The sequence below is a fragment of the Rattus norvegicus genome, chromosome 10 (genome assembly GCF_036323735.1).
Source record: "Rattus norvegicus strain BN/NHsdMcwi chromosome 10, GRCr8, whole genome shotgun sequence".
Classification (NCBI taxonomy): domain Eukaryota; kingdom Metazoa; phylum Chordata; class Mammalia; order Rodentia; family Muridae; genus Rattus; species Rattus norvegicus.
The window spans coordinates 24,040,798-24,054,633 of NC_086028.1; the positions used below are offsets into that span (position 1 = coordinate 24,040,798).

General features: G+C 37.1%; 1 pseudogene; it reads right to left on the reverse strand.

The window, feature by feature from the left end:
- The window catches only part of LOC108352072 (uncharacterized), a 2,585,468-nt pseudogene that overhangs the window by 2,041,413 nt on the left and 530,219 nt on the right, over positions 1 to 13,836 (reverse strand).

Below are 13,836 nucleotides of genomic sequence, written 5' to 3' on the forward strand. Positions count from 1 at the left end.
CGAAAAACCAAGGTGCATCCATGGGCTGGTTGGTGGCCTCAGGTACAAATGTAGCAGAGGCCTGCCTTGTATGCCATCAGTAGGAGAGGATGTGCTTAGTTCGGGGGATGCTTGATGCACTAGGGAGAGAGATGATGGTGGTGGTGGGGTAGAGGATTGGTGGGAGTGGGTAGGCATGCAGGGAAGCACTCTCTCAAACATGAGGATCTCTGCTGGAAGAAACCGGGAATAGAGGGCAGTTTTTGGAGTGTAAATAAGTGAAATAATTTAATAAAAAATGAAATGATTTCCTAAGCAGCCATCTCAAATTACAAGGTGAAAGAATTGCCAAAATGTCCATTTGATTTCAATAGTCATCAATGTGGTTTGTTTTGATAGATACTTATTAGTAATACTCCATCTTTTGAAACATTAACATTAAACCCACATAAAGAAAGTGGTGAATCTAAACAAGCATGGAACACATTTATTTGTTGTTGTTACCTGTGACTCATTTAAAACACAAAGAAATCTTCCTCTTAGCAGTAAGAATCAACATGAAATACATTGAACAACTTGTTTGGAATCAGCAGTCCAATTAATATTTTTCTAGTGTGTAGCTACAAATGGCGAATACGTAGTAACTATTATATTGCCCTATTGACTAAAAAGATCCTTTTGGAGCCTCTAGCAAACAAATGTTTATATTTTTTTTATTTTGGGTATAAGGCAGTATATGCATACATGCAGACTTATGTGACACTCTTTGTGCAGAGGCCAGGGAGTAACAGAGGGAGACAGATGTCTGGCTGTGACTGGAGTTGTGGGCCAGAAGCTGAACATGAATAGTAGGTGGGTATAAAGAGTTTCACATCATCACCTTGCAACTTCTATTTGTTGTACATCAGATGAAACATGAATAAAGGCAGGGAAAGGAAGGGGAGCTTCAGGCATAGCCATTACTACCACTACCCCCAATTTGGGAAGGGTTTCTATCAAATTTCGTGGGTTGGTTCTCCCTGCTTACTCCTTAAGGGTCATCTATTTTGCATTTGTACAACAGTTGATAGACATGTCTTGTAAGCTTATGTTGTTGTAAAACTTATAAAAATATTTAGGCTTAGTCTCCTAGCATCTGAAACCCACTCAACTCCCCCCCCTCTACCACTGAGAATAATTCTTTTAGCTAAGCAAATTCTCATTTAAATCAAATAGCCAGTGGAGAAAAAAATACATGTTTCTTCAATGGGATATGGTTGGTGTCTTCCTCTAATCACTCCATATGTCATTCACTTGAGACAGGATCTCTCACTGAAACTGAAGCTTGTCCCTTTGATGTGAGGCAGTGAACAGAAAGCCCCCAGGGATCCTCCTGTCTTTGCTATGCCTCCTTCAACATCATAGTCAGCCACAGAGTGGATTGTTGAATAGAAATTGTTTATAAGGTGACCTCTTGCCAGACTGAGAGTTGTGCCTTTCTGCTGCCACTAGTATCACAGAGACTGTTTACAATCTAGAATTACCAGGAGAGATGATCAAACTGAAAAATTGAAATAAATACAGACCATTTTTACTAGTGTGAAGTTGAAAGATCATTGAGAAGCAAGCAAGTGTAGCCATTTTAATATCTGACAAAGTAGACTTTATAACAAAACTAATTTGAAGACACGGGGAAGGACACTACATACTCATCAAAGGAAAATTCCACCAAGGGGCTATTGCAATTCTTAAATTATGCATACTAAACACAAAGGCACCATGTTATCTTAAATTTTTTCTTTTATAATAACACTATAACAGTTTAAATCCCATATTGACTCACACAGTGATAGCAGGGGACATCAATATCCCATTCTTGTCAAACAGACAGGTCATGGGTCATTCAGATCAAACTTACAGAGAAAAATATCTGTGTTTACCTAGGTCATAAAACAAATGAACCTAACTGATATCTATAAAATATTTCACATAAACACAAAAAAGTGTACCTTTTACTCAAAAGCTCATGAAAGTTTCTTCAAAATTGACACATACTTGACCACACATCATGTCTCAACAAATAAAACTGAAATGACAGTCTACATCCTTTCTGACCACCATGCATTAAAGCTTTGTATCAATAATAATAATAATAATAATAATAATAATAATAATAACAACAACAACAATACAAACTCATGGAAACTGAACAACTTTCTATTGAAAGAAACATGGGCCAAGACAGAATTTAAAAAACAATTAATGTCTTTCTAGAACTGAACAAAAGTTAATACACAGTATACTCAAATTTATAGAACATGATGAAGGTGGTTCCGAGGAAATTTCTTAGCATTAAGTACTTATATATAAATAATTGAAGGAATCTCATATTAGTAACATTTCAACTTGCCTGAACGCTCTAGAACAAAAAGAAAGAAACACCCGAAATGAATACATATCAAGAAATAAACCCATGGCTGAAATCAGTAAAATAAAAAACAGATACAATAAGAGTATGAGAATCAATGAAATAAAGAAGTACATCTTTGAGAAAACCAGTAAGATTGGCAAGTCCTTATATTCAAATTAATGAAATTAGAGATGATCTGAGTCTGATAGAGAAGAAAGTGGAGGATAGCCTTGAATTTATTGGCATAGGAAGAGACTTTCTGAATAGAACACCAGTAGTTCCAGTGCTAGAACAAAACCAACAAGTGGGAGCCACAAACAGTAATGCTTCTGTGTTGCAAAGACCATCTTTTTGGCAAAGTGACAGGCTACATACGGGGGAAAGATTGTTACCAACTACATCTCTGATAGTGGAGCATATCCAAAATCCAGGCAGAACTAAAACAAGCAAGCAAGCAAACAAACAATGAAAGACATCATTTAGGAGGAATAGTGGTGGTCAGTTGAGCTTCCTGGAGAAGGTCTGCTAGTTTGCGCAGCCGCAGTGGACACACTTCCAAGAGGAACCGCCCTGGGGGATTGTCTCTGGATTCCTTCTGTGCTCCTGTGCATTCTCATCTTCGCCATTGCTGCTTCCCTCCTGCACCCATCATAGTGTGAATGGACATGGGGGAACTTTCACTTCCCATAGTCTGGTGTGATTGTGTCTTAGTATACATGCCAGTCTACTGGGCAATTTTCCTACTGATAATATGAAAATGAACTTTTGTAGAATAATATTGTTTAGGTAATTTAAAGATTTTAAAATATTCCTGATTGAACTTCATTAATTTTAGAACGTTTGGATAGATGATAAGAAAGATTAAGAAGACAGTTTAGTTTGTTTTTCCAGAAAAAAACACAACAAAGCACCAAGATTAAAATGTGTCTCTTCTTTGTAGAATAGTGAGGGCCGTATGGGTTAGACAAAAAGCACAGTGAGGGACCCATGGCTCCACCCGCATATGTAGCAGAGTATGGCCTTGTCGGGCAACAATGAGAGGAGAGGCCCTTGATCCTGGGAAGGCTCAATGCCCCAGTATAGGGAAGTGTCAGGGTGACGGAGTGGGTGGGTGGGTGGAGATAGCCTCATAGAAACAGGAAAGGGGATCACATTTGAAATGTAAGTAAAATATCCAAGTTAAAAAAGAACAGTAAAATTCCATACATTATAAACACATAGTTGCACTTGTATAGATAGAATAGTTTTGAGACAGGTTAATGATCAAATAAAACATTCATTTTAGTCTGGATCTGAGTTCTTGTGATCCAAGGATGGGGTCGTAGGTTTCAATGTGCACCATGAAAAGGCAGGGTTATAAACAATAGTAAATGATCCTACTATGAGTATAAGAATGGATGAATAGCAAATTTAGCAAAAATAAGGTTTCAAACAATGAAATGTATGGTAAAGGATTTGTTTCTGGTACATACAAAATGTTAGCTAGCATAGGAAAAAATAGCTACAATAGCCTTCATGCTTAAACTGTGTTATTTAGTATTTTTTAATTGGTTGTTTTTTATTTACATTTCAAATGTTATTCCCTACATGGTTTCCTGTCCATAAACGCCCTATCACATCCCCCCTCCTCCTTCTTCTATGAGGATGTTCCGTCTCCCTAACCACACATCCCTTCCTGCCTCCCTGCTCCGGAGTGGTGGTGGGGGTGGGGGTGGGTCCAGCCTTGGCAGGAACAAGGGCTTCTCCTCCCATTGGTACCCAACAAGGCCATTCTAGCTTCTAGTTATTATAAATAAGGCTGCTATGAACATAGTGGAGCGTGTGGCCTTGTTATATGTTGGAGCATCTTTTGGGTATATGACCAAGAGCAGTATAGCTGGGAGCTCTGGTTGGTTGGCATTGTTGTTCTTATGGGGTTGCAAGCCCCTTCAGCTCTTTCAATCCCTTCTCTAATTCCTCCAATGGGTGTCCTGCTCTCAGTTCAGTGGTTTGCTGCTAGCATTCTCCTCTGTATTTGACATGTTCTGGCTGTGTCACTCAGGAGAAATCTATTTCAGGCTCCTGTCAGCATGCACTTCTTGGCATCAGCAATATTGTCTGGGTTTGGTGGCTGTATATGGGCTGGATCCCCAGGTGAGGCAGTCTCTGAATGGATATTCCTTCAGTCCTTGCTCCAAACTTTGTCTTCCTCCTTCTGTGAAAATTTCTGTTCCCTCTTTTAAGGACAGAAGCATCTGCACTTTGGTCTTCCTTTTTTTTGAGCTCCATGTGGTCTGTGGATTGTATCTTAGGTAATTTGAGCTTTTGAGCTAATATCTATTTATCAGTGGGTGCATACCATGTGGTGTGTGTGTGTGTGTGTGTGTGAGAGAGAGAGAGAGAGAGAGAGAGAGAGAGAGAGAGAGAGAGAGAGAGAGAGATTGGGTTACCTCACTCAGGATGATATTTTCCAGTTCCATCCATTTGCCTATGAATTTCATGAAGTCATTGTTTTTGATAGCTGAGTAGTACTCTATTGTGTAGACGTAACACATTTTCTATATCCATTGCTCTGTTGAAGGATATCTGGCTTTTTCTAACTTCTGGCTATTATATATAAGGCTGCAATGAACACAATGGAGCATTTGGCCTTGTTATATGTTGGAGCATCTTTTGGGTATATGCTCAGAAGAGGTATAGCTGGGTCCTCAGGTGGTACTATGTCCAATTTTCTGAGGAACCTCCAGAAGATTTCCAGAGTGGTTGTAACACCTTGCAATCCCACCAACAGTGGAGGTGTTCCTCTTTCTTTACATCCTTGCCAGCATCTGTTAGCACCTGAGATTTTTGGTCTTAGCCATTCTGACTGACTGTGTGAGGTGTAATCTCAGGGTTGTTTTGATTTGCATTTCCCTGATGACTACAGATGTTGAACACTTCTTTAGGAACTTCTCAGCCATTGGATATTCCTCAGCTGAGAATTCTTTCTTTAAATCTGTTCCCCATTTTTAAATAGGGTTATTTGACTATCTGGAGTCTAACTTCTTGAGTTCTTTGTATATTTTTTATATTAGCCCTCTATCAGATGTAGAATTGTTAAAGATGTTTTCCCAATTTGTTGGTTGCCATTTTGTCCTAACGACCGTGTCCTTTGCCTTACAAAAGCTTTGCAATTTTATAAGGTCCCATTTGTCGATTCTTGATCTTAGAGCATAAGCCATTGGTGTTCTGTTTAGGAAATTTTTCCCAGTGCCCATGTGTTGAGGTTCTTCCCCACTTTCTTCTATTAGTTTGAGTCTATCTGATTTTAGATGGAGGTCCTTGATTCACTTTGACTTAAGCTTTGTACAGGGCAATAAGAATGGGTCAATTTGCATTCTTCTCCATGCTGACCTCTAGGTGAACCAGCACCATTTGTTGAAAATGCTATCTTTTTTCCACTGGATGGTTTTAGCTTCTCTGTCAAAGGTCAAGTGACTATAGGTGTGTGGGTTCATTTCTGGGTCTTCAATTCGATTCCATTTATCTACCTGCTTCTCTTTGTGCTATTATAAACTTTGCTAATTAATGACAAAATTATTGCCTTGTGATTAGGTGAATTTTTGGAAAGAAAATTTTATAAGAACTGTTCAGTTAGGTGTCAGTTTCAAAATAAGTACACGTAATCAATAACCATGTTTTAATTTACCTTTGTGTAACGATTTCAATCTTTTTTTTTGAAGAAATGTTTTCATGGTGATAGTTTTTGAAGAGTATGTAACTTGTGGTTATGAGGTGATCTTTTTTATTACATAGAGAATTTTTGTCTTAACTGGTATAAAGGGACTAAGAGAAACATGAAACTTATTGGAGGCTCACTTCATCTATCAAGTGTGTGTGAGGGTCCAGCTGCTTTATATCATCACTGACCCCACATCCCCTCCCTGGATCGCTGAGCACACTGCTGGAGCTGGCCTCAAACTCCTGGATGTCAAGAAAATATATAAGTCAATTACAACTGGGGTAATATCTAGGCAGAGATTTCTCAAAACAGGAACTTAATTGGGTAAAAAAAATATTTAAATGTGAACCAAACTACTTAGAGATTTCATCTTATGCCAGTCAGAATGATCAAGATCAATTAAATAGATAACATTTCCTTCTTGCAAAGACATAAAGCAAGGAAGACGCTCACCCATCGCTCATTGGAGTGTAAAGTTTTCTAACCACTACAGAATTCAGTATGGCAATTCAGAATTCAGAAGGTTACACCTATCAGGCTGCTGGCCAAAGAAGTCTCATGGAAACCCCCAAACATTTCAGGTTTTTGGTTGCTCTCCACAAACTGCCAATATGTTCCTTTTTGCTGAAGAAAAAACACCCTACACAACTCACTGAACATGGTGATGTCTTCCTGGTGTCTAATTAGAGCCTTCACCCCTACAGACTAATTCATGGTATGGGAATGTATTCTGCACATTACCAGGAGGACAATAAACAGTATCTAGCTTCCTACTCTCTGATCTATAATGGTGACTCACCTGCAAGATATGTTGTTACAATTGTGACAAAAAGCTTCAGAGCATAACTAACCCAGATCTGACTTGATCTAGGGCCCACTCTATGAAAAAGAACACATAACCAAAACTAATTGGGGTGGGGGGGATATCCGTGACTAGAAGGGACAGGGACCCAGTGGGAAACCCAATACTACTGAACAGCTAAAGGCATATAGCAATAAAATGACTTCTAATGTATTTTGCTATACTCTTACAACGTGATTTGCTCAGCCATCATCAAAGAAACTTACTCCTAAAACTAGTGGGAACAGATGCAGAGACATACAGCCGGACAATGTGCAGAGTCATAGTTCATGGAATATTTATCACTAAATGGTATGTCTCTATCATGCCCATATCTCAGAGATCAAGAAATCTTATAGAAGAGGAGGAAGACAGTGTATTTGAGACAGAGGGCATAGAAGACACCAAGAATACAGCCTACCAAACATAGCACAGCAGACATATGTGTACACGTGCGCTCAGAGACTGTGGCAGCATATTACAGGGCCTTCACAGGTTTATGCTAGATAAACATACTATAGACAAAAGCTGAGAGAAAAAATAACAGATCACATCTCTAACCCAGAAGCTAGCTCCAACTGATAGCCCCTTGTGGATCAAAAATTACTTTCAAGGAAGTGTCAGCAGAGTAAGAAATCATTCTTTAGGTTTACGTTCCATGACCAACAGTAGTACATCGACAGCACAAATGAACTCAGTGCCAACTTGAGAGGTACTTCCTCTTAAAATCTTATATCAGGACATTTTGTTTTTAGCCGTACTGGTCCTTTGCATATATGTTATGCCCTCCCCCCCCCGGTTTTCTGCTTATTATTTATTTCTGTCAGAGATTGGAGAGATTCCTGAATACGTGAACGTGTATCACTTTGTCTATATATGCTTTATGTGAGTTTTCCTTTGGCTCCTTTTCTCATGGTCTACTGCTATTGGCTTGTGTGTTTGATTTTCGTTTGCTGTTACTCCATCTCATTTTACTATTTTATTATTCCTATACTTTTTTTTTCCTAACAAGGCACAGGAAGTATGTGAATACAGATGTATATCATTAATGCATATTTGTCTTATTTTAAAAGAAACGCATCCTCTTAAAAAAAAAAAGAAACAGAGGAAATGGCATTCCTGAGACTGAAATGTACTGTACTTGGGAAGTTTGGGAAGTTGTTTGTGTACTAGGGAAATCTTCTTGCAGAACAATTCCTGAATCATGAGAGAGACTGTTTTACAAGTTTGTCTCAGTGGACACATCATTAGCATATCTGGATTTCACGTACTTTAAAGGAATGGATCATTTTCCTCTGTAATACTTTGTACACCCGCAATGTGGAATAAAATTCAGAAAGCTATCCTGAATCCCTAATAATCCAGAATTATATTGGTATTGTAGCTCAATGAAACTTTGGATTTCACATTGTAATTTTCTTATAACGATTATTGACGAAATATAAACTGTTTTGTGAGTTTTCAAAATTAAATTTCAAACCAATATTCTTCAATAAACTATATTGAGATACTAGACTATTTGTTATAATGTCTACTAAGTATCTTTTCTTGATTGGTAGAGCAAAATTTTAATTTTAGATGCCTAGGAAAACTAATTCCATAATATATTTTATAAAGCATTGTGTCATGTTTAGCATTTTTATTTTTCAGTAACACATATAGGCTAACATCATAAACGTAACACCAAGCTATAAGTGCTGAAAGGATGTCTTAACAGTGGTAATACTACAGACTTGTTTATATTATCACTGACACAATGAAAATTCACATAAACACCAATTTTGAGCTTTCAGGTAAATAAGAGTATAATTCCAATATCCTATAATCAACAGAAGTTGAATTTGTTACATGAAAACAGCTAAGGACTGTGATTAGAAGATTAGGAAGAAAGAACCTGTGATTGGTCTCCAGTCTATAAAAAATGTGGCACAATTTTTAGTACATCCAAAAAGTCCTAAAACAGTGTTTCGTTTCTTTATGCAGCTGACTTATTGTTGAGAAACAAAAACAAAAAAAAAGAAAAGCAAAGAAAAGAAGATTCTTAGTAATCTTCTCCCTTGAAGATTTGAAGTGTTTATTTAAAACTTAACAAAGTATATGAAGTCATAATTTTGTGAATAGTGAGTAATACACACACTTTCACTGGAACAAAACATCCTCAGAGAATACAAGGTATCTTCGATCTATTGCAATTCTGATTGTAACATTTCATTAACACATAATTCACATGCACAAGCCATTCAAAAATTTATCACCCAAAATGTATCAGAAAAATGTAGGAAATAATCATATGTTAAGTTGAAATTTTCATCTCCAAGTCACATATTTTAACTCTTCTACCTTAAAAAGAAAATATCAAATAACTTATTGAAGATGATTCTTCAAATATTTAAGAAACTCTATTATTTAAATACAAAGGTGCCCAAATTTATGTTATTATTTTCTGACAATTTGCCTCTCATCATGCAGATATTCAAGAAGGGTTTTCCTGAACTGTTTATGAGAGATGTGCTCAGAATTAATGAAATAACCTACAGGCATTTACAAATGCTTCGCCAGTGAGTTTCTTCCTATTGCAGACCTTAGGCATTTAGTCTAATTGTTTGAGATGTTTAAATATTTTTTTTCTCAAAATGGCATTCAATTTACTTGTTTGAGCTGATGTTCAATTTACTATCCATCCATAAAACTGAATACAAATCAGGAACATTTCGCAATAAATATATTAAAATGGCATGAACATAATCTTTGGTTTTAGATTTTTGTATCCAACTGACTCAGTAAGAACACTCAGACCCAGCTCTGACTCAACAGCCACCAGAGCGATGATTGCACTAAGCTGAGTAAGGATTCTGTACTTCCTTAGAAACAGCCCTCATTATCTACGCCTGCTTATCCTCACTCAACATCTTCCAATCTTTCACCATAAATGTCTAGCAGCATTTGCCTCCACTGGCCTTTTACTATCTGATTCCAAAAGAAGGGAATCTATTTTCCAATAGGTCTCCTGGGACCTTTTTCATCCTCTTTTCATTTCACCTATTCACACGCTCATTAAAAGTACATTCTAACCATTCATTTCCTCCAGACGTCCCTCACTTTTGCTACCATCATGTTTAAATTGAGATTGCTCTGATTCTTCTTAGCATGTGAATCTTCTTACCATGGGCATATGTGTTCAGAATTAACACATTCAGGATGTCCTAAAACCATATCTGACCTGAAGGGATCATATTTTGTAACTCACACTAGCATAGCATGATTTCATAGAATTCCAGAGGTACAGTAACTTAAGTAAAACATTGACTTAATCAAATTTTGAGTTTTTCATGATTGAGAGGAATATTCAATGGTGGCACTAGGAAGGGATGATACCTTGCTATCGCTGAAAAGCTTGTCTCAAAACGTATAGGATATTTTCCCAATACTTTACACTTTGAATAGATTTCTTCTTCAGAAGCATTACACTATGTTACGTGTAGGTAGCTCACAGCATATGGAAAAAGGAAATGGAAGCTTTCCTACCTTACAGGAAATGATTACAGGCCTTATGACAAGACTGCATATATCTGCAACATAAGAAGAAAAACTGTCAATATTTATATCATGTCAAAACAAGTATTCTTCAAGCAAACAAAAACTGAAATATGACACTCTCCTCAGCAATCAGATATCAATTTTTAGTAGATAAATAGGAAAATATGGCATCATAACTATTTTTTCCAAAAGCTATCATATAAATCAAGTTAGCCTCCAACTTGATCTATAGCTGAATATATAGAAATTATTGGACTTCTGATCCTCTTGCTTCTACTTCTTATGTAATAGGATTATAAGCAGGGATGGGGAGGTCTTATTTTACACAGTTTTAGAAATTGAACCCAAGGTCTTGTGCATAGCTAGGCAAGTATTCTATTGAGCTACAGACCTATATTGATTAAGAATATGAAATGATTACAAATTCAGTGTCTTGAGCAGAAAATAGACAATGCAAGCAAATTTCTAAAAAGAATTTGGGTTACATAGCACACTACTGTAATAGCTTGTTTTGTTTTTTTTGTTTGTTTGTTTGTTTGTTTTTGTTGCCGCCATTATACATACTATGGTCGAATACAGTTTGAGGAAGAAAAGGTTTCTTTTATCTCTCAGGTTACTGTCCATTTACAAAAGAAGCCAGGGCACTACTAGGCTTTGAATTTTCTATCTTACTGATGGCATATTCTGGAACTTTATGGCCTTTATTGTCATATCAGACCCTAGCCTAACTCTCCAAACTTCCCTATACTTCATGCTGCTTCTGTTTTTGTTGAGAAACTGAACTATTTTGCCATGCGTTGCCTGCTCAACTCATACCCAGAATATAAAATATCTCCTGTTCAAGAACATAATAATAAGACGAACATGATAGCACATGCCCGCACTAGAGAGTCAGAGATAGGCAGGTCTATGGGAGTCCAAGGCCAACCTAAGCAAAAAGGGTCATATCCATTACAAAGTCAAAAATAATTAATATGTTCGAGTAAAAAGAGAAAAGTTCCTATGTTGATCAGCCCTACACTGGACTCCCAAATGCTGCCCAAGAAAACACCTCTTGCTTCTAATTCAGATTTGAAATATGGGATCTTTTTACACTGTGGAAACAGGAAATGTACTTTCCTTAGAAAATAAGAAACCAGTATCACAGTTTCAGAATCACTTATATTGCTTGACAATGGAAACTGTTGCTGCATTCTAACTTTCAGAATCAGATTTATTAATACATATTAATTTAGTCCTCAATGCATAATTTAGAAAAGTTCATTCACATCTCTTTGCAAATGAAAACCCAGTATATGATTATCTGTTTTTGACTTTTTGATTATTTTATTTATTTACATTTCAAATGTTTCCCCCAGTTAAACCCCATATCCCCTCCTCCATCCCCCTGCTTATGAGGATGTTTCATCCCACATGCACCCTTCCCACCTTAGGGCCCCAGCATTCCCCTATCCTGGGTCATCAAATCTCCACAGGACCAAGGGACTCTCCTCTCCCTGATGCCAGATAAGGTAATCCTTTGGTCCATATGCAGCTGGAGCCATGGGTCCTGCCATGTGTACTCTTTGGTTGGTGGTTTAGTCCCCAAGGGCTTTGGGTGGGGGTCTGGTTTGTTGATATTTTTGTTCTTCCTGTGGGGCTGTTTACCCCTTCATCTCCTTCAGTCCTTCCCCTAACATTTTCAAAATCAATTGGTTGTCTTTTCATAGTGGTTTTGAGGAAGACAATAGAAGCCCTGACATCCAGGAACTGATGTGGAACTGTTAGCTAGGCTGGATGTTATGCTGAATGTAAGGCAAATATGTGACCATAATAAATCAAGAGCAATAACACTGCAAGATCAAAATATTCTGAACTAAGATAAATACTAGACTATTACTCAAACACTAAAAGTGACTTACCATTGTTAAACCTCAGTGAATGTCAACCTATCCATTCCAAGGAGCTACACAACTTACTTCTGAACAACGACACTCAGGATGTGATGCCCAAAACAGAGAACTTTCTCCTTATCTCAGAACATTTTAAACCTTCCCCAAATCGCCAATCCCACAGCCGTGTCTTATGAGAAGATCCCTCTGTGCATAGTCTTTCTTTGGTAAGTAGTCTTCAGACCCAGATTTGGTCTTTCTGGGCTTTAGTGAGGGACTCTAGCTTGGATCATACTCAGTCCCTCCTGGATTACACTTTTCTACTTTGTACGTAAGAGATGTATTACCACCTATCATGCAGTAACCACGTTGGTAATCTTATTGGAGTTTGAGTCCTAAAATTTCTACTTTCAAACCATCGTTAAGATAGTTAAATACATATTAACCTGAACAAGTATTCCTTTTTTAAAGTATTGATTATCGAGCCTCGAATTTTACAAATCCACTTTGATCTTTAGCAAGTGAAAGAATGTCAGTGGCTATTATCTCCAGAGGCAAGTTACATCCTCTGTAGTGCTAAACCAGTGGTGAGCTGTGATCTGTCTGGGTGTTTGGAGATAAGGGGGAAATGCAAACCTTTAAGTGGAAAAGCAATTTTCTCTTATGCTTCATATCGTAGTGTGTCAAAATTCTCTAATTCCTTGGTTTTGTTTTAAATGAAGAAAGGTTGGTCTGTGACTAAAACTTCTGTTTTGATAGCTCCAATCTTTGTATAACCCTCATGGGAATGAAGAGAGAGCAGATTCAGTCGGAACAATGTTTAGAAAATATAAGTTTGTACCTTGTCATTATATTTCACATTGCTGCTTTAAAATTGCAATGAGAATACTTGCTTCCTAGCTCCCTCTTCATTTAATTCAATAGATACTTTTCATTTGTGCTTTTTAAAAAGTATTTTTAAAATTGTATTCTACGTAATGTGACACATAAATTGCACACTGTGGAAAGGATTGTCTGCCTCCTTGAATGAAACCATTTTAATCTCAAGAGTTTTATTATCTGTTAAAACCTATTTAAATATAGGCATTCAATTTTACGTTACTTGACATTTATGGGGAAGCTATTTTATAGCAGGAGGCTTCTGAATAGCCTAGATCACAACAGATATTCATGATTAAATGACATGCTATACTGAAAAAATATTGGAAAAGGCTGATCTAAATACTCTTGGCAGTTCACACGTATGGGTATATTTGATACAAGTCTGGACTAGGGACTAGTTAATAAGGAATTTATGTTTTGCCTCTGTCACCTTACCCCTGTGATCTATGACCATAGTTAAGAACTGCTTAAGGTTCACTTTCCCATATAACTGGAATAAGTAAAGCTTTTCTGTTTAGCTGTCTACCTGAATAATTTATTGCTAAAAGAGGTATATAGACACCTAGTTACCATGTGTATTTTTACTCAGCAATTACATTTTTTTTTGTTTTCCTTTTTCAAACAGAAACAAGGAGAC